At 44.6% G+C, this 20,460-nt stretch overlaps 1 protein-coding gene across 3 annotated transcripts in view; it reads left to right on the top strand.

Annotated features, from left to right (window-relative positions):
* The window catches only part of ME3 (malic enzyme 3), a 130,234-nt gene that overhangs the window by 12,237 nt on the left and 97,537 nt on the right, over positions 1-20,460 (top strand). The window contains exon 1 of one of the 3 annotated variants that reach the window (XM_053306380.1): positions 1,149-1,249. The exons of the other annotated variants lie outside the window; for them this stretch is intronic. The gene's annotated coding sequence lies outside the window, so the exon portion shown is untranslated. Of the gene's footprint in view, positions 1-1,148; positions 1,250-20,460 lie in introns of those variants that run through there. 3 annotated transcript variants of the gene reach the window in all.

The following is a 20,460-nucleotide window of genomic DNA, read 5'->3' as shown; positions in this document are numbered from 1 at the left end:
ACAAACTGAATAGTGACACGTCTTGTTAATTATTTGGAAATGAAGTGGAACTAGCTGAAAGTCTTTTGCCTGTTCTGAATTTGTTTTGAATTGTTTTGCATTGTTGCACAGGCTTCTTTTGAAAATGTTAGCTGTTTTATTGTCTGTGAACCGCCTTGGGAACATTATTTGTTTGTTAATGCGCAGGGTACTTATAAATACTGGAAATAAACTTTCAGTATTCAAAAAAGATTCAAAGAGGAGGCAGAAGAAAAAGGCCATCAGGATACAGCATCAGGAGCTGGTTCAGAAGACTTGGACAAATTGTGATGCCCGTGGGTCTACAAATATTGGCTAGCCTTGGTAGCAGAACCAAATTTTGGGATTCCCAGGATTCTTCCCCTCCTCTTGAGTACAACCTTAGGCATCTTTTCTCAGAAGTAAGCAGAGGAGTTTAGGAAGCTGCTTTATACTGAGTCAGACCACTGACCCATCTAGCTCACTATTGTATACACAGACTGGCAGAGGCACTCAGAGGTTTCAGGCAGGACTCCTTCCCAGCCCTACCTAGAGATGCCAGGGTCTGAACCAATGTCTCCTGTAAGAGGGATTTCTCAGATGTTGTTGGCTACAACTCCCAGAATCCCCAGCTGCAATGGCCTTTGGCTGGGGATTGTGGAAATTGTAGTCAACAACATCTGGGAATCTCTCTTACAGAGAACAGTGGTCTGAACCCGGGAATGTCCTGAGGGAAGGAATGTACTGGTTTTCCCCTCAGTAGGGATGTGCATGGAAATGGCTGGCCCAGTTCGGTTCAAGTCGGACCGGCCTCAAACCCAACCTGGACAGTTTGGTCCGGCACACACACACACCCTTGGTCCGGTCTGGCGGGGTTCGCAAGCTACGTTCAGGGTTTTTAAAAAAAATAATGTACCTTACTCCCCTTGGGGGAGTTCCTGGAGGTGGCGGGGGTCCGTGGAGGTTCCCCCTCCCCCCCGCCGGCTGTCCTCATACCCCCCTTCGGCCGGTTTTCGGCCTTCTCTCAGCAGCCATTTTGGAGGCCACGCTCCTGTGCACTTGGCCTCTGCATGGCCCGAGTGCGCGGGCATGCGGCCTCCAAAATGGCAGCTGCGCCGCCAGGAGAAGCCCAAAAACTGGCCAAAGAGCGGCTGGAGGGGGGGCATGAGGACAGGCGGTGGGGGGAGGAGGAACCTCAGTGGACACCCGCACCCCCACCGCCTCCTCCAGGAACTCCACCGAGGGGAGTAAGGTAAAAAATATATTTTTTAAAAACTGAAAGCAGCTCGCGAACCCCCCAAACATTCAGGGGGGTTTGGGCCGGAGTTGGACTGAACAGGGGGTGGTTCGGTTCAACCCCGAGCCATCGAACCGAACCGGCCCGACATCGAACTGGCTCAAAGTTGAGCCCGTTTGCACACCCCAACTCCTCAGTATGTTCCTTTTTGGCTAACTCCAGTTGGGTGTGGAATAGAGTATGGTTGGTTTGCTCAGGACCTCCAGTATATTTTCTCCCTACAGCAGGACTGCACAACTTTGGCCCGCCAGCTGTTGCTGGACTACAACTCCCATCAGTCCCCAGCCCCAGTAGCCGTTAGTCAGTGATGATGGGAGTTGTAGGCCAGCCACAGTGGGAAGGCCGGAATTGTGCAGCCCTACTCTGGAGACAGCAGCTCTTTTCTAGGTTTTTGGGTTTTTTAAAATGTACTTCAGAGGATTCCAAGTATGGGGCAGGCATTGCTGTGCTGTGCCGGGAGGACAGGGCTGGTCCCTGCGTCTCTGAGGGCCAAATGAGGCCTGGTGTGGGGATTCCATGACTTAAACTCATGACAACACTTTCCTTTTTCAGGCAGAAGCTGCAAGCGAGTGGCATAATGACTTTGGCAGCCAAAATTTGGCAGCTGCAGCCACACCCCATGGCTCACCTGCCACCTTTCTCCCCACCTGCCCCAGGGCCCCACCCCCTCATCAGCTGCCTCCACAGCGGCTCCGAAGCCTTTAGGGACCGCAGCAGCTTCCTACGGTAAGTCCTGTTCAGTCACTGAGCAGTATTAAGAGTCATGGCCTGGTGCTTGTAGCCGAGCTGTGACATCTTTATACTGTGCAGCGGTTGGGCAAACCTTAGGAAACTACCACAGCTCTTAAAAGCTTAGGAGCCACTGTGGAGGCGAGAGGCAGCAGGCGAGCAGGGACCAGGGCAGGGGGGATGGCAGTAGGGGTGCACCCCCTGGTGCCAAGTAGCCTGTGTTCAAGGAACACATCTGTGCAGTTATAGTTCTGCCAGTACTTCAGTGGGAGAGGTATTGGATCATGGTCGTAGCATAGGGGAAGTGTTCTCTACTGTGACCTCAATTCAAGTAACTCCACTCCATCCCACATGACGCTGCTGTTACACTCAGAATGGGAAATGTATTGGCACAAATTTTTTGCCCATGCGTTTCACCATCTGCAGTTTGTCAGTGAATCAGTGGGGCGGGGGGATGGAGATCTGGTTGGCAGGGACTAGAGACAGGGCCTTTTCGGTTGTGGCACCTCAGCTTTGGAATGCCCTCCCTGAAGAGCTTCGCCATAACATCTTTAAAAACAGCTTTTTAAGGAGGCTTTTTAATATCATTATTATTTCGTTATATCTGGTAGGTTCTTTAGCTTCTCTAGCTTTTTATAATTTTCAGTTTTAATTGGAACCTAATAATTGTTTTTAATCTGGCTTTTAAAAAAATAATAATTTTATTACTTGTATCTGTGTCTGTCTTATTGTTGTAAGCTGCCCCGAGCACTATTGCACTGGAGGGACGGGGTATAAATATTTTAAATAAATAATAAACCGCCCTGAGCCATTTTTGGAAGGGCGGTATAGAAATCGAATAAATCATAATAAATAAATGGATTATCCCCTGTCCTCCCTGCTCTACAACCCGGATCCAAATTGTAATTTTCCCCTCCCGCTCCCTGCCTTGTGACTGGTTTTTTTTTTTGAGAAAAGAAAAGGGCACTGGGGGTTCCAGTCATGGAACTCCAACATCAGGGCCTTGAAACAATGAGGACTAGAATCTTAACTTGAAAATGTTGAAGTTTTTGTTGAACAGAACTTGTCTTACCCTGCTCTTCAACATATTTCTTTCCATCTGGATTTGATACGAGGGTCCTGCAGTCCAACCCCCAAGTTCCTAGTGAAGCAATGCACTCCCAAACAGCAATATCAGCAGCTAGGAAATTGGGCTGTTTGCATCAGGCTTGCTGATCTGTACAGGCATTTAGATCATTAGTTCTAACTAGCGGTTGGACTGTTGCGACACGGTATTTTGTATGTGCAGAAATTATATTATCAGGTTTCTGTACAAGGTCAACTATCCAGTTTGCTAGCTGGCAAGCAGACGGCTTTGCTTGCGTGGATGCAAGTGATATGCAGTACTCTTGCAAAATGAGTTTCTAGACGATGCCAGGAATAAGTGAGATTCCAGCAGCCTTTCTCCTTGCAAAGCTGAAGCCCCTTGCAGCGTTGATTGGGTTTATCCTCTGGGTCTGCTAATCTCTTTGGGTTTACCATTGCATATGGTCAAGGACTGAGATATGGGAAGGGGTGGGAGGGAGAAGGGGCTTTCCAGGCACAGGCTACCAAAGGGCCTAATCTAGCCTCAAGTGCTTTCTGTCTGGGATCTAGAATAGCCCTTTGTGCCACTACCCAGATCTGAACAAAGGGAGCTACAGGGAGACAAGGAAACCTTTGCACTAGTAGGCCAGAGTGAGTCCTTCAGCCTTATAAAAAAACCCTTCTGGTTCGATGGGGCTGTAGCTCATTGGTAGAGATCTGATTTGCATGCAGAAGGCCACAGGTTCAATCTCTGGCATCTCCAGGTAGCGCTGGGAATGGTAAAAGTAAAGTGTGCCGTCAAGGCAGTGTCAACTCCTGGCGACCACAGAGCCCTATGGTTGTCTTGGGCAGAATACTGGAGGGGTTTACCATTGCCTCCTTCCGCGCAGTAAGAGATGATGCCTTTCAGCCTATATCGCTGCTGCCCGACATAGGTGTTCCCCATAGTCTGGGAAACATACCAGCGGGGATTCGAACCAGAAACCTCTGGCTTGCTAAGACTCCTACCTAAAAGCTTGGAGAGCTGCTGCCAGTCAGTGTAGACAATACTGAGCTAGAAGGACCAATGGTCTGACTCAGTATGCGGCAGCTTCCTATGTTCTTTCTGGGGATGGGGCCATAGCTCAATCATAGAGCATCTACATTGCCTGAAGGAGTTTGGTCCTGGCACCTCCAATTGAGGCTGGGAAAGACCCCATCAAGCTGCTGCCAGTCAGTGAGCTAGATGGACCAATGGTCTGGCTCGAATCTTCCCGCTGGTGTTTTCAGCAACAAGGAGATCTACTTTGGCTGACTACAGGCCACCTTCATCCCCCTATCCCTATAGGAGCCAGGTCATATTTGTTTCAATCTTATTTATTGCAGCTTGTTCTTCCTCCAAAGAGCCTAGGGCAGTGTACAACCCCCTCCCCCCATTCTTTCTTCACAACAACCCTGTGGGGTAGTTAGTTTTGGCTGAGACATAAGCCATATTAAAATATGTGCTACTTGCCTTCAAGTGTCTGTACACAGGTACATGTTTTTGCATGAATGACTGTACATGCATGCACTTTAAAAGTGAACCACATAATTTTATGTAAATAAGGGGCAAACGTGCATGGGGAAATTTTCTAGAAAATTTTCCGGGATGTTTCCCAATTAAAAATTTCAAGAAAAGCCACATCTCTGGTGCCCTTTGGGAAGTCCACAAGCAGGAAATGAAGGCATGCGCTCTCTCCTTCCATTGATCCCCTGTAATTCTGAGGCATCCTGCCTCTGAATGCGGAGGTCGTTTATAGCCATCAAGCCTAGTTGCCATTGACAGACTTGTCCTGCAGTGAACCTGTATACAAGCTTCTGTCATTTCAGTGTCATGTGCAAAGAACTGCACATGCATACAGTGCACGCAGATTGTATGTGTATTGAAGATAATGTGTAAAATGATCTATAGTGCCTGGGCCCAGATTTACCCAATGCATTGCATGGGTGAGCAGAGTTCTTGTTTGACTCTTTAACCCAGTGGCCTCCACTGTTTTCCAACTGGGGGGCAACTCTAGCAAAAAGCCTTAAATGTGAGAGCCATTTCCCACTGTACTGACCTCTGCATAGCACTGTACTTTTCTCAGTGCCGGGAGGGCCCTATAGGAAGGACAGAGCCCTCTCTTAAGAGCTTGATGGGGGAAGAGCTACACTTCCTAGAACTCTGTGCATGCTTTCCAGGATGGTGCAGGGCTCAATTTCCCTTAAATGAGCCCCCCTGGTTCTGGGCCAAGCTCAGCACTGCACCGTGGGAACAGTTGCCTCTGTGCAGGGCCAAGGGAAGTGTGTGGAGTATTCTGCTACAGCCAAAGCTTTGCACAGGCCTAACAAGCAATTAGTCGGGGAAGCCTCGCTTAGGCCTTGCAGTGAAGAATGCTGCTCTAATTGCTACACCATACTGGCCCTGTGCGCTTCATTCACTTTCTCCAGAGCCAATATGCAGGCAAAAGACACCTTAGCCTCTTTCCTCCCAGTGTAAATAGTAACAAAGGCTCTGTTGGAATGTTCAGCTCAGCTGCTGATGAACCAAGACGGTGGAAGTGAGTGCAGTGCATAATGGGAATAACCTTGATGGAGCCTTCCTGCTGGGAGGGAAAGAGTTAAAGAGACTTTTGCCTGTATCTTTCACGAGTGGCTGAAGTGTATAATTTTTATTTATTTATTTATATCAAATTTGCACACCGCCCCAAACTTTTGTCTCTGGGCGGTTAACAATAGCATAAAACAAGTTAAAAATATATACAAAAAACTTAAAACAATTTAACAATTTAAAAATAAACCAGATATTAAAACCTTAAAAAAAATTAGGAAGCTGAGAAAGCTTGGGCGAAAATATGGGTTTCCAGGTGTTTTTTGAAAATTGAGCAAATTCCATGCTAGGGATAATTAGGAAGGGGACTGAAAAATAAAAATGCTAGTGTTTTAATGCCCTTATATAAATCTGTGGTGCAGCCACATTTGGAGTACTGTGTACAGTTTTGGTCAGAACACTGTAGAACTGAAAAAGGTTCAGAAGAGGGCAACCAAGATGATCAGGGGCCTAGAGCACCTCCTTACGAGGTAAGGTTACAATGTTACCTGAGCAAATGACCATTGACACGGATAGTGAAAGAGACAAAGGTTTATTTCTCAGCGCTGAGGACGACCCCTGGTGCCTTTTGGCTAAAGTCCAAGGAGCGTACCTCTTACAGACTAACAAGAGTTTATAAAGATTTTCCTCCACCCCTAGGCATCAACATTCAGCCCCAAAGAACCAATCAGTTCACCACATTCGTACATATGCTTGCATAGAGGCTGGACTTTGCGCTCTAAGTTTCTAAGTTTCTATTTCACAGCAGAGAGATAATTAATTAATAGGAGAAGCCTTCACATTCCTAGAACAATGCAGTTACTATTCAGGGGAGCCTATCTCTCCCCGCTGATGCAAACCCCCACTTGTTCTGCTCTGGGCAGATAGCTGACCCAACACTTTCGTTTGGTCTGTACTTTTCCATCCCACAGAGGCACTGACTTGCAAACACACTTTCTACAAAGCAATTACAAAGCAGCTTTCTATTAATGCTACACATGTCACATCTCCCCCCTTAAGAACCTTCTAATTATAAAATTCAAGGTTCTTCCTCAAGCCTCCTTAATTCTTCAGTGGCAATTTTCATATACATCACACACATATCCTTAACCACCCATATCTGGCATGATTTGATATATATATATAAATTTTACACATAACAGCAAAGTGTACATATAAAGATCATACAACTTATAGCAAGCAACATGATTTTAACCCATCTTTATCCCAAATAAAGTATAAATAACAGTCTTGCATTGTGGAACCAGATGCTTCTGGTGATTAATGGGTTATCAGCTTGTGGAAAGCGATAGCAATGACAAGTCATGTATAATCACACTGATTAATACAAGTGTCTATAAAATTTTAGGTAAGGCTTGGGCCAGCTTAATGTCTTAGAGCATAAAGGGATCAGTAACTTGGGGATAGGTGCAGACTTGCAGGTAAATGCTCTGGTTGAAACAATGAGATGATTGGCACAATATATAAGTGAAACAATAAGGAAATGACTGGAGAGCAAGCATGTGAGGTCCATGACCTTACAGCACAGGAGATAGCAAGGTTTTCAACATAATGATAGCACATAGTCACTACAAGAAAGTAATATAAGAAAGTGGTGCAAATCATCAACTCCCACCCCCCTTAGTGTCCTCTAAAGTCTGTCATGGCCAAAAAGGAAGCCATGGAGAGCTTTAGAATTCAAAATCTAAAAGTCCTTGGTAAGGAAAAATATATTTTAGTCCTTCAGTTGAGAACCAAATGCTCTTGTAAAACGTTGCAGGATTTTGGCTATCCTGATCCGTGTTGTTTTGGCTTGTTTGGCTAGTGTCCACAGACAAGCTTAAATGTTCATGTGTTTGGGAGCCTTGACTCCCTCCCCTTGTGGGCAATCTGAAATAGTGTCTTTGGCAGAATTAGAAATAGTGTCTTTGGCAAGGTATCTTACCCAGGTAGGATGGTTCCAGGGCTTTACAGCTTAGGGAAATGCTGTTACGTGTATGACTCCACAGAAAAGTGAACAAGTTGGCTTGCTTGTTTGTTATCAGGCAGTCTTCAGGCGTTTGTTGTCTATCCTTCTCCTATAACACTTGGAAGCAGTAAGATGAACTGTGCATTAGGCCTTCTTCCTCGAACACAGGACAGGGTAGTAGATAGACGTTCTGTCACCATTGGGTTGGACTGGAAATGCAGATAGGGACTGCCCCCGGGTAGCTGCTGCTGCTGATTGTTAGTTTTCCTGGGTCACTGTTGATGGAGACTCCCTTGGGATCACATTCTGGCGATGGATCCAGGTATTCCTTCGATCTGGGGAGGAACAATCCTTCTTGGAAAGACAATTCAAGGCACTGTTGGTTGCAAACCTGTTTACTTGAGAGAAAGACAGGCAAGTGAGTTGCCAATTCCCTCCCCCCCATGTAGGGACAGCATCCTGAGACTAAGTCTCTGGGTGCCAACCGTTAGCACAAAAGGAAAAGTCAAGTTTTCAAGGCAAATAATACAAAGGATGGATAAAACCTGAGGCTATTTTCAATTTGGTCTTTTGGCATTTTTTTCTTTTTCCAATTTATATTTTTGTTTTCCTGCTTGCCCTGGGCCCCCCCTTTCCCTGAAGACCAGAACAGGGGATGATGTCTTCATTTGAGGCTTGGTGGCCAGGCGTGAGGCTGTGTGTGGGGGCTGGTGCTTCTTGGAGGCTGGCTGGCTTGTGTTGTAGGCTGGTTTTTGATCACGAGAACAAAACAGCAATCCTGGGCAATAGCAAAGCAATAAAGTCAAAAAGAAAAAAGGCATTCACATTTTTCACCCCCCTTGTGAGTTTGGGGTTTTGAGGAGGCATTAAAGCCTTTCAGGTCAATCACAGTCACTGCTAACAAAGTCCAGTTTCCATGTGGCATCTCACATTCTCTTCTGCATCCTGTTTTTCCTCTTTACAACAACCCTGTGAGGCAGGCCAAATCATTTGAGTTGTAGGCTCTGTGTCGCCCAGCAAGTGTCTTGGCTGAATGAGGATTTGGACTCGGGTTTTCCCGGTCTTAATCCAGCACTCTAACCACTGCACTACGTTGGCTGACAATCATACTTACAGTCCTTCGTCAGGGCAATCAATCTCCATCCAGTATAACTGACTTCATCGTCAGTAACGTGTAGATAGTTGTGGTGTCCCAGTTCTCCATCTTTAGCCTCATAATTAACCAGTCACTGATGGATTCAAGTTTGGGTTTGACATTTCTGTAAAGTGAAAACAACCTCTCGAGACAAGGAAAAAGATAGCCCACAGTCAATCCCTGCCCTCTGTTTACCCACAGCTTGGGCATTACCTGACTTGGCATGTCCAGTGAGATACTATACCTTGGTAAAGTAGGATTGTTTACTACACAAATTACACAGGCTGTTGCCACATGTTCTGCAAAAGGGTACATCCAAGAGGCACAAAAGTGTCTTTGTATTGACTAGGAAAAAAAAAAACCAAAGGATTGGTTCTGCAATAATTCCACATCCATCTGCTGTTCTTTACCAGCCATCCTCTTCTAAGTGTGCCCCCCTGCTGTGGTGCAAAGTCGATGTCCTTTTTTTTTTTTTTTTTGAATATGTGGGGGGGTTGTGCCAAGATAGTTAGCACAGGAATCAAAGATGCTTGGAAACAGGAATAGAAGGAGCAGCAGTTTTAACTGCAGCATCTGCCATCCAATTACCCTTTGTCACTGGGTCATTTTCCTCTGGTGACCTCTGCTATGGATGACTGCAACCTCTTCTAGTAGTGTAACAGCAGTCTAGAGTTCTGATATCTGTGTCCCATATTTTACTTCCTTGTTTCCCACTGTTAAAATCTTCTTTCTTTCCAAGTGGCCCCATGAGTTGTGTAAAAATTACCTTGAAGGTGATGAGCTCTGCAAGCTGTGCTGACTGAGATACCTGGAGAAAGAGCATGGTCAGTCACTTCTCCATAGCCAGTTTACGTTGTCCATCTTACATGAAGCTGCCTCCATCTGTGTACAGTTCATCTTTAAGATCAGGATGGCTTGACATAGATGCAGTCCACAGCTTGCAAGCAATCATGTTCTTGGTCTTCTGTAGACTCAAAAGGAAGTAAGTTAGCTGGATTAAGAACAAAGTAGTAGCCATGGAAACCCCAGGATCCTCACCAAAGTCACATGATATTCGGTCATGTGTGAGGGAGTCAGCCATCTTCTGCCCCAGACTAATCCCTTTTAGCTGGGAAATTTCCAAGGTGAATTGCAAACCGATGCTTTGGAACTCCTTGCCACTTGCAGGATTGGCAAAACAAAATTCCTTTCATTAAATCTCATGTCTGGGATTTTAAGATTCAGCTGCTGTGAAGGCAAAGCAGGGCTGGTGGATGAGTCAAATTAAAAAAAATTTTTTTTTGAACCTTAGACCATTTGATTAGTAGCTTTCAGTTTACATCAAATTCAACTAGCAGAAATATTGCATAGATTTTGCAAAACATGACAGTAATACAATTAGACTCATTTATCTTAAAATCCATTTTTCCTTCTCACCCACAATTAATCTGGCTGGAACACAAACTGCTTTTCGGAGAACCTCTTGAGTTCACAGAAATAGGTAAGATAAGATAGATCATTGTCAAGGAATTCAGTAAACATAACATATAAAGGCTTATGATACTCAGTAGTGGCAGAAATATCACAATTAACTTGATATAAGAATGAATGAATTAGAGCTTGCTCTCATGCCTAATGCATTTAGCCATAAGCAGCACTTCTGCAGAGGTGGGAAGATTCAGCCCTCAGTTGGCCAGCCGACCGCTGAAAGTTCCCTGTGTTGCTCAGGCCATGACCAATTTTATGTTCAATTAATATAATAATTGTGAATTTTGGAATTCAATGTCAGAGCAAGTTTGGTCTGGAACAGTTTACAGAAAGGAAAAACAAAACAAAACATGTCACTAGTATAAATACATTCACAAATACAACAGAATAAACAGAATAAATACAACAGAAACCTCATCTTCACAGAGATGAGCTATAAAATTGATGTGGGTTGAATTCCTATACAGAACCAGAGCTTTGGGCTCCCTCTCAGAAACATGCGCACACACACACACACACACACAGAGGCTCGTCTTGTGTATTTCACAGAACAAAGGACTAAACAAAGAAAACTTCATATGAATCCCAAAGAATTTTATAGCATTTTAAATATGTCAGCCATAAACTCAGTTAAGAAAGTAGTTTAAACAGAACAACCTTATCACAGTTATCTATGAAAACAACCTGTAATTCTATATTACCTTTCCACATCACAATCTTATAACTTACTGGTGCTTTTCAAGCATTTTTCTTTTTGTTGTTGTTAACAACCTCCAACAAAAATCCTTTTACGTATTTCCTTCTAGTTTTTTTCTTCTTCTTTTGTCTGCAATTCCCATATGCATTCCTTCAAAACTCCATTTTCTTTCCTCTTTTCCAACTCAAGTAGTTGAAGAGAGATGGAAAAAGAAAAAGAACAAAAGCAGCCTTTTGTTCAGAGAAACTTTTGCAGCTAGGACAGTTATCTTTTGGCTTCGTGACAACAGGACAGTAGCAGCAAGATTTTATTTTATTTTATTTTATTTTTTTTTTTTGCAACACAAGGGCAAAGCCTGGAAGCAACTTGGAAACAGAACACAGAGAGAGAAATGATTTTTGCAAAAGACAAATCATTCTTCCTTCTTTAACACTTATAAAACAGAGGCAAGTGCAAAAGGATGTTATTTTCGGAGTCAGGAGGCCTCTGACTCGAGTTCATAGTGGCCAAACTTTCATACAAAGGCATTTCAAAACATGTTTTCTAAGAGCACTCTTTGCTCCCATGATAATCACCCAATTTTTCAACACACACTCCAAAGGTGTACATGAAATCCATTCAGATTTTGTGTACTTGCTATTTCTGCTACCCATAGCCCCCCCTTTGAGTTGGTCGGGCTTAGACTGTTTATTTCTGACTCAAAGCCGCCCCTCCTTGGGCTCTTGGCTTAAGTCACTCCTTCCCAGGCAGCCCTACTTCGGCTGTGGGTTGTTGTTTTTTTGTTTTGTTTTCTCTCTCTCTCTTTCCCCCTCCTCGAGCTGAAAGATTAAACCGCCCCTGCTTGGACTTTTTCTCCCCCTTTGCCCCTCTTGGGCTGAGGAGAACCAAAAGACGTCTTTGGATTTCACTCTCTCACTCACTCTAGACGTTTGTAGGAAGACACCGACACCAGATTCGCGCCGCCTGTTTCAGTTCACTCCCGTCGCCGGGTTTATGAACCTAATAGGGCGTCCCGCCTTGCCAGTGACAAGGTCCACACTCAGTTTAGGTTTCCCCTAGTGGGTCCCCACGCAAACTCTCTCCACAATCACTCAACATTCATCAACTTTCCACCCTCGACCTCCCAGATACGCCCTTCTCCCAGGGCGAGCCGTTGCCGTTAGCGAGACGGTGTCCGCCGCCTCTCACGGTGGCTCGGGTAGACTGGACGACGTTCTACCCCAAGGGGGACTTTAACCAGAGGGACTTCAGATGGTTAAACCCTCTCCTCTCGGACTCAGCCGGGACTTTAACCCCTGTGTCCGAGAAGCCCTTACCTGTCCGGACACTCCTACGTTGTGTTGTGTCTCGTTCCGCACCCAGTCAGGAAGTCGAGTCTGGCTGAGGCCCCGCGAGTTTCAAGCCTCTCCTTCCAGATAGAGGAAGTGGCGCCGAGGGGTCGCTCCTCGCGGGGCGGGAAGACAGACTTCGAGTCCACTTCGGGTAGGCCAACTGACCAGCTTGACCATCCGAGTCGGTCACGGCACCAGAATGTTACCTGAGCAAATGACCATTGACACGGATAGTGAAAGAGACAAAGGTTTATTTCTCAGCGCTGAGGACGACCCCTGGTGCCTTTTGGCTAAAGTCCAAGGAGCGTACCTCTTACAGACTAACAAGAGTTTATAAAGATTTTCCTCCACCCCTAGGCATCAACATTCAGCCCCAAAGAACCAATCAGTTCACCACATTCGTACATATGCTTGCATAGAGGCTGGACTTTGCGCTCTAAGTTTCTAAGTTTCTATTTCACAGCAGAGAGATAATTAATTAATAGGAGAAGCCTTCACATTCCTAGAACAATGCAGTTACTATTCAGGGGAGCCTATCTCTCCCCGCTGATGCAAACCCCCACTTGTTCTGCTCTGGGCAGATAGCTGACCCAACACTTTCGTTTGGTCTGTACTTTTCCATCCCACAGAGGCACTGACTTGCAAACACACTTTCTACAAAGCAATTACAAAGCAGCTTTCTATTAATGCTACACATGTCACAACAACATCCAGGTTTTTAGTTTGGAAAAAAGGTGACTAAGGGGAGACATGATAGGGGTTTATAAAATTATGCATGGTTGGAAAAAGTGGAAGGAGAATTTAGGCCTGACAAAGGAAAGTACTTGTTCACACGGCACATAATTAATCTATGGAATTATCTGCCATGAGATGTGGTGATGGCCACTAGCTTGGATGACTTTAAAAGGGGCTGAGACAAATTCATGGAGGACAGATCTATAAGTGGCTGCTGGTCTGGTGGCTATAGGCCACCTCCAGCTTCAAGAGGTAAAATGCCTCTAAATACCTGTTGCAGGGGAGCAACAGCAGGAGAGAGGGCATGCTCTCACCTCTTGCCTGTGGGCTTCTCAGAGGCATCTGGTGGGCCACAGTGGGAAACAGGATGCTGGGCTAGATGGGCCTCCTGCGGATCCAGCAGGGCTGTTCTTATGTTCTTCTTATTGTGTTTGCCTAATCCTCCGCTCTCACATGGAAGGAAACATTTAAAGAGTCCTTTGCTAGGCTAATGTGGAAGTGGGTCCAGCTGTCCCATGGACGAATTGATCCAATGTCACCGGCTGTTCAGACCTTGCTCAATTCCAAGTGTGCTGATTGTTAAAAATTAGTTGCAGGCCAGGGGATTCTGGGAACAGCAAGTCACACATGGCAAGTGTCTTCCTTATGGGTTTCTCGGGCTTTGAGAGTTTGCTCTTTGCTGTGTCACAGCAGGAAAAGATAGGAGAAAGGGGGAGGGAAAGGTTTACAGCTCTGCTAAGAGGCAATAAACAGAGATTTCTTGAGTGGTTCCAAAATGCCTAAGTACTGCATCATTAGGTCCCACTCACATGTTTCATCATTGGATTTAGCTCCCTGGACTGCAATGTGATTAGCATTAAGAACACTTGTGGAAGATAAATCTTTTAGTCCCTTGTAAAACATTACCACTTGTTGTGCAAACCTGAGGCAAATGCAATAGCAGTTACCACAGGTGGCATATTTTACCTTAGGCCAGGATCTGGACGTCTGCCACTCATGACCAACTCAGGGTTTTTGATTGTTTGTTTTGCTTTGTTTTTAAACTGTAAAGTCCTAGAAGAATTATTTGTTATTATTTTATGTATTTATCATATTTTTACACCACCCAAACTTGCGTCTCTGGGCGGTTTACAACAAGATTAAAAGTAAAACATTAATTAAAAACAAAAACAAAAACCCAAAAATTTAAAAGCAAGAAATTTAAAACACAATTTAAAATTTTAAAACAATATTCTAAAAACAACATTAAAACAATCAAAACAATATCAGTTAAAAGTCTGGGTGAAGAAATGCGTCTTTAGAGACTTTTTAAAAGATGTCAGAGATGGGGAGGCTCTTATTTCACTAGGGAGCGCATTCCAAAGCCTCAGGGTAGCAATGGAGAAGGCCCGTCCCTGCGTAGCCACCAGACAAGCTGGTGGCAAATGCAGACGGACCTCTCCTGATTATCTCAATGGGCTGTAGCCAAGGAATTATCATTCCTTGAAGATTGCTTCCTTCTGTCCTCCAGTTCTGTCCTCACCCCCCCCCCCCCCACACACACACCTTGTAGTTGTAGCTCATCATCTATCAGCTGTGCACACAAGAACCCACTTTGAGTACTATTGGTAGAAAAGAATTATAGAACTGTAATAATTGATGCAATTAATAATAAACCCTAGGCTAGTTCACACGGTCAGAAATAGGGTAAGACAAACATTCAACCCAAGTTCAAGAGCTGTGCGCCCACCCATTTTCTGATCATGTGCAAGTAAAAAACAAAGTTTGAATCAGGCAGTTGTTGTTGTTATTTATTAATATGTAATTAATTTCATATACATATCTCCCATCCTAAAGTAGCTCAGGGCGGTAAATGAATTGTCTGTTAAGTGGCAGTTGGGTAGGAGGACCCTGTCCTACTTAGCAGCTGTTGATTGGTTGATTAAGTGCTGTAAAGTCGGTGTCAACTCTTAGCGACCACATAGATAGATTCTCTCCAGGATGATCTGTCTTCAGCTTGGCCTTTAAGGTCTCTCAGTGGTGCATTCATTGCTGTCGTAATCAAGTCCATCCACCTTGCTGCTGGACGTCCTCTTCTTCTCTTTCCTTCAACTTTCCCCAGCATTATGGACTTCTCAAGGGAGCTGGGTTTTCACATAATGTATCCGAAGTATGAGTGTGGTCATTTGTGCCTCGAGTGAAAATTCTGGATTGATTTGTTCTATAAGCCATTTTTTCCTGGCTGTCAATGGTATCCTCAAAAGTCTTCTCCAGCACCAAAGTTCAAAAGCATCAATACTTTTTCTATCTTGCTTCTTCAAAGTCCAGCTTTCGCATCCATAGAGTGTCGTGGGAGAAACCATTGTCTGAATGATTCTAATCTTTGTAGGTATAGACACGTCACAGCATCTAAATATCCTTTCCAAGGCCTTCATTGCAACCCTACCAAGTGCTAGTCTGTGGCGTATTTCTTGACTGCTAGATCCTTTACTGTCGATGGTCGATTCTAAAATGCAGAAGCTATGCACCACTTCAATGTCTTCATTGTCAATTCTGAGCTGGTTCCTGTACCCATTGTCATTAGTTTAGTCTTCTTTAAATTTAGTTGTAGTCCCATTTTTTCACTATGCTCCTTGACTTTCATTACTAGAGCTTCCAGATCATCCACATTCTCAGCTTATCAGAGCGGTGTCATCAGCGTAGCGCAGGTTATTGATGTTTCTTCCTCCAACTTTAAAACCACGCTCATCTTCCAATCCAGCTTCTCTCAGTATATGTTGAGCACATAAGTTGAATAAATAAGGGGAAAGTATATAGCCTTGTCTTACTCCTTTGCTGATCTGGAACCAGCATGTTTCACCATGTTCTGTCTGGACTGTGGCTTCCTGTCCTGTGTTTAGGTTTCTCATAAGAACAATGAGATGTTCTGGGACGCCCATTTTCCTAAGGACATTCCACAACTTGACATGGTTGGTGCAATCGAAGGCTTTTGTGTAGACAATAAAGCACATTTATTTGTTTATTTATTTATTTACGGACTTCTTTTTGGTATTCTTTGGCTTTCTCAGTTACCCAGCGTGCATCAGCAATGATGTCTCTTGTTCCTTGGCCTTTTCTGAAACCAGCTTGAATAGCTGGCATTTCCGGCAGCTGTACCCAACTCTTTAATGAGATAGGAGGAAAAGCTCTCCTACCAGTGTTCCCTCTAACAGGGATTCCCAGATGTTGACTATAACTCCCAGAATCCCCAGCTGCAATGGCTTTTGCTTGGGGATTATGGGATTATAGTCAACAACATCTGGGAATCTCCGTTAGAAGGAACATTGCCTCCTACCCAGCTGATGCTAACAAACAGTCACTGCCTGCACCTCCTATATTGTTTTTTACATGCACACGATCAGAAAACAGAAGTGTGCACAGTACTGTATGCATTTCCTGTGGATCTTGCTGGGCAAATTATATTTTTGTAGGAGCTTAGGTTCAGTCTGCTTGGTCCTGGTATAAGGATGGCTTCACATGTGATTGAATTCCTACTAGTAAATCTCTTTTGATAGAGAAATGTGCCTAAATCCTCTGTGTCTGCTATGTGTGCTGTCCCCCACCACCCCAAGTGTGTAAAATAAAACAGTTGGCTGCAGCTTCTCAACACTTCTACATTGCCTCTCCGTGCAGTGAATTACTTGTTCATAGGACCATCACCCAGACAATGAAAATTCCTGTGCAGAAATTTTTGTATTGGAATTCCTTATGTCTGAAACAGCAAGACTCTTGAAATATTTTATGCCACTAGAATAGGCCCCTGTGATTTTTGTAGGTTGCTTGTTTGAGCAAGGTAATTATAGGGTGTGAGGAATGCTTTTATTCATTCACATTTGCTCATTCATTTCTACTTTGCCAACCTAGTTTCAGTGCAGCTTCCAGCAAATAAAAAGGTACAATAACATTCCTTTCTGTGCAGCCTGAAAAACAGTTACGCACTCAAAGAAAACAGTAGAAAACCTACAAGCAGCAATAAAATACATCACAAATCGCTTCCCAGCAGTTGATAAATAAAACATTCAGTTCAGACCAGACTCTTGTGGCTGGAGTTCTGCAGTCCTGATAGATGTTAAACTGAGCAAACCAGAAGTTGGAAAATCTTTTGAAATGACTTTCTGTTCTCCAGGTGGATGAATGATTTACATAAATACTGTAGCAGCATAAAATGCTCAATATTGCCCCAGAGAGAGCACCTGCCTGCCTTGGATAGTATTTTATTCTGCAGGTTCAAACTGTTTTATAGGACTAAGGCAGGCTTTGACAAATGTCCTTTGACTCCAGGAGCCAGCCTAACAATTTAGGAACTAGACTGTCCTCCAGTGCTCCACTCCATGGAGGGTCCAGGCTTGCTGCCCACCCCTAGAGGGGGCAGACCTGCCACTCACATTCAGAAACATCCTTTGCTCCATGGAGAGGGGCAGATTCCCTACGGTACCTTGCTTGTTCCTTCCTCCTCCTGGCTCCATCTGTCTGGCTGAGGCAGACGATGAACCAGTGCATCCACGAGGAGGAGGAAACAACTTGCCTCCCTGTCTTGCTTGCTCACTCCTCTTGCTGGGTGCATCCGACTGTCACCTGGCTCAGGTGCCATGCTTAAATTTCCAGGTGCCATGGAGAGCTGGGGCCTGGGAATTGTTGAGCTCTGGGCTGCAGCCCCCTTACAGCTGATACTTCCTGAGAAGAAGTTGACAGGACTCAAGCCTGTAGTGGGGCCTTGGAAATATCAGAGGAGGACCCGGCCCGTGGACTGTGTAGAATCCAAGGGAAAGGGTTGTAGTATGTAAGGACAAGGCAGTGGAGTGGAATGAGGAATATTAACAGTTTAATGACATAGATATTCTGCGGGGAAATGATTTGACTAGCAAGCCAGAAGTTGCTGGTTCAAATCCCCACTGGTATGTTTCCCAGACTATGGGAAACACCTATATCGGGCAGCAGCAATATAGGAAGGTGCCGAAAGGCATCATCTCACACTGCACGGGAGATGGCAATGGTTTTCCCGGCTGCTCCAAACCACGGTGGTTGAAAGAGCAGAATAGAAATATTTTTTAAAAAAATAAAATATGCAACAGTCTCTACAACAGCTCTGTAAGGCAGAGTCTTCTTGTCATCCCCATATTCCAGAGGTGGATGGGAGGTTGAGGCTCAGTGGCTTATCCAAAGCCACCTGGTGAGTTTGTGGCAGAGGTAAGATTTTACCAAAGGGCTTTTGATTCCCAGCTCAAGACTCTTACAGCAATTCTAAGTATGCTTGCTTGCTCAAAAGTAAAGTCCACTAGGTTGTATCCAAAGAAAGGTAGTCGTGACTTAAACACCATTGAAATCAAAGAGGCACGTTAATCATGACTAACTATTTTTGAATCCAGTGCAAGTTCAGTGAGCCCTACACCCCAAGAGATGTGCTTTGGATTGGTGCCTAGGCTATGTTATACCACCTGAACATTTGCTTAGCTCTAGACCATAGATACATTCTTGGATTTGCATCTCTTGGCAGCAGCTTAGGTATCTCTGTGGCATCTTTCACTAGGCAACATTATTAGTTTCCACAGTGGAATATAACTATAAGGCAATGTTCTGGAGTCCAATCATTTTGTGACAGTGTGGCTGCAAATTCACATTCTTTCTGGTCTGTTTTCCTTAAACGAATTAGTACTGAGCCACCTTTTGCTACATCAGCTCATTTGTTTGGGGGATTTCTCAAAGACGACTCATTGCTCTGCAGGAGGGAACCACCTAAAATATGCATGATTCACAACCCTCGGGAGTGTCTTTGTAGCCAGTTTATTAGACATGCATCTCAAAGAGCTATTCTTGCCCCCAGGAGACTAGTTTTTAAAGCAGTCAATGAAACAGTGAGCCCAGGTGTTTGGAGAAGGAACCCAAGCGCTTAGAACACTGCATACCAGATTGGACTCTCTAATTTAATTGCGTCACAGCTGCAGCTTCTTATATGAACATATAAAACTGCCTTCTGCTGAGTCAGATTATTAGTTCATCAAGCTCACATTGCCTGCACTAACTAGCAGCAGTTTTCCAGTGTCTCATAGAAGGTTTATAGGATACATTATTTGTTTATAAAAATGGGCTGGAGTGTCAACAACCAAGGTAACTGAGGTGTAAGATGTAAGAAGAGTTCTACTGGAGCAGACCAAACATCCATCCTGGCTAGCATCCTGCATCCTACAGTGGCCAAGCAGATGTCAATACAATCCTGAGATACGATCCTCCCCAGCTCTGGCAATTTTTAAAAACACCTGAAAACCCATCTCTTCACCCAAGCTTTCCCAGCTTCCTAAATTATTTTAGGTTTTAATCTCTGTATATTTTTAAATTTTTAAATTGTTTTAAGTTTTTTGTATATATTTTTAACTTGTTTTATGCTGTTGTTAACCACCCAGCGATGGAAGTTTGGGGCGGTGTACAAATTTGGTTGGTGGGTGGGTGGGTGGGCGGGCGGGCAGACAGATAGACAGATAGATAGATAAAGGTGGACCCCGTTATCTGCAGGGGTTCTGTTCCTGCCTATATCTGTAGGTAACAAAACCACAGATAATGAGGCATTAAGTCTATGACAATTGGGGGGTTAGATTCAGGGGCGCTTTCCAGATTGCATACTACCACAGTGTCGCAACATAGCCCTTACGTGTGCTTCCACACTGCCTGCGCTGTACACAAGATGCCATTCAGATTTCCGATGCCTCCTTTCGGATTTTGTTGCTGCGTTGTAGCCCTATAACGTTGCATGTGCGTCGCAGGAAAATAGCTGAATTTCCCCGTTGTAGCTTACAACAGATTTCAACTGCAGTTTGAATTTGGCACACAAAAACATTGTGATTTACACCACTTTTCGCGTTGTAAGGCTCGCTATCTGGAAGCCACCCTGCAGGGCCAAAATAACTGCTAAAATAATTGCAATAAAGTGCCGTACAGTGCTCTGCAGGTCTTTAGCTATCCAGCAGTCCCCCCCCCCCCCGAGCTGCATTTCCACCATTTTTCAATGAAAATTTGCAGTGAAATCCCCACCCACAAGAGCCCACCCACAAGAGCCACAAAATGGCTCTGCGCCGGGAAATGGTGGCCGGAAATTGTTGGGAATTCTCTCTGGTAAGAGCTACTCTTCTATTACAGCAGAGTGCACTGAGACACAACACAGCGGAGTCTGCCTAGGCATGCGTGTATGCTGAGAGTGTTTTACTTGGAGCCAGTTCATAGTTTCAAATCAATATAAGGAGTCTTTATTGGTGAACTCCATTCTAGATAGAAAAGTGGAGAGATAGGATATCTAATCTAGCTAGCTAGCTGGATGCAGACAGATGCTGTCTGCATCTCTGCACACATGGTGCAGAGAGAGAGGAACATGTGTGTTGCAAGGGAGAAGAAAGGGGAAGAGGAAGAGGAAGAGGCAAGGCAGGAAGTCCCTGAGAGTAGCAATC

Source organism: Hemicordylus capensis, chromosome 3 (assembly GCF_027244095.1).
Source record: "Hemicordylus capensis ecotype Gifberg chromosome 3, rHemCap1.1.pri, whole genome shotgun sequence".
Classification (NCBI taxonomy): domain Eukaryota; kingdom Metazoa; phylum Chordata; class Lepidosauria; order Squamata; family Cordylidae; genus Hemicordylus; species Hemicordylus capensis.
This window is presented reverse-complemented; position numbering and strand designations above follow the sequence as displayed.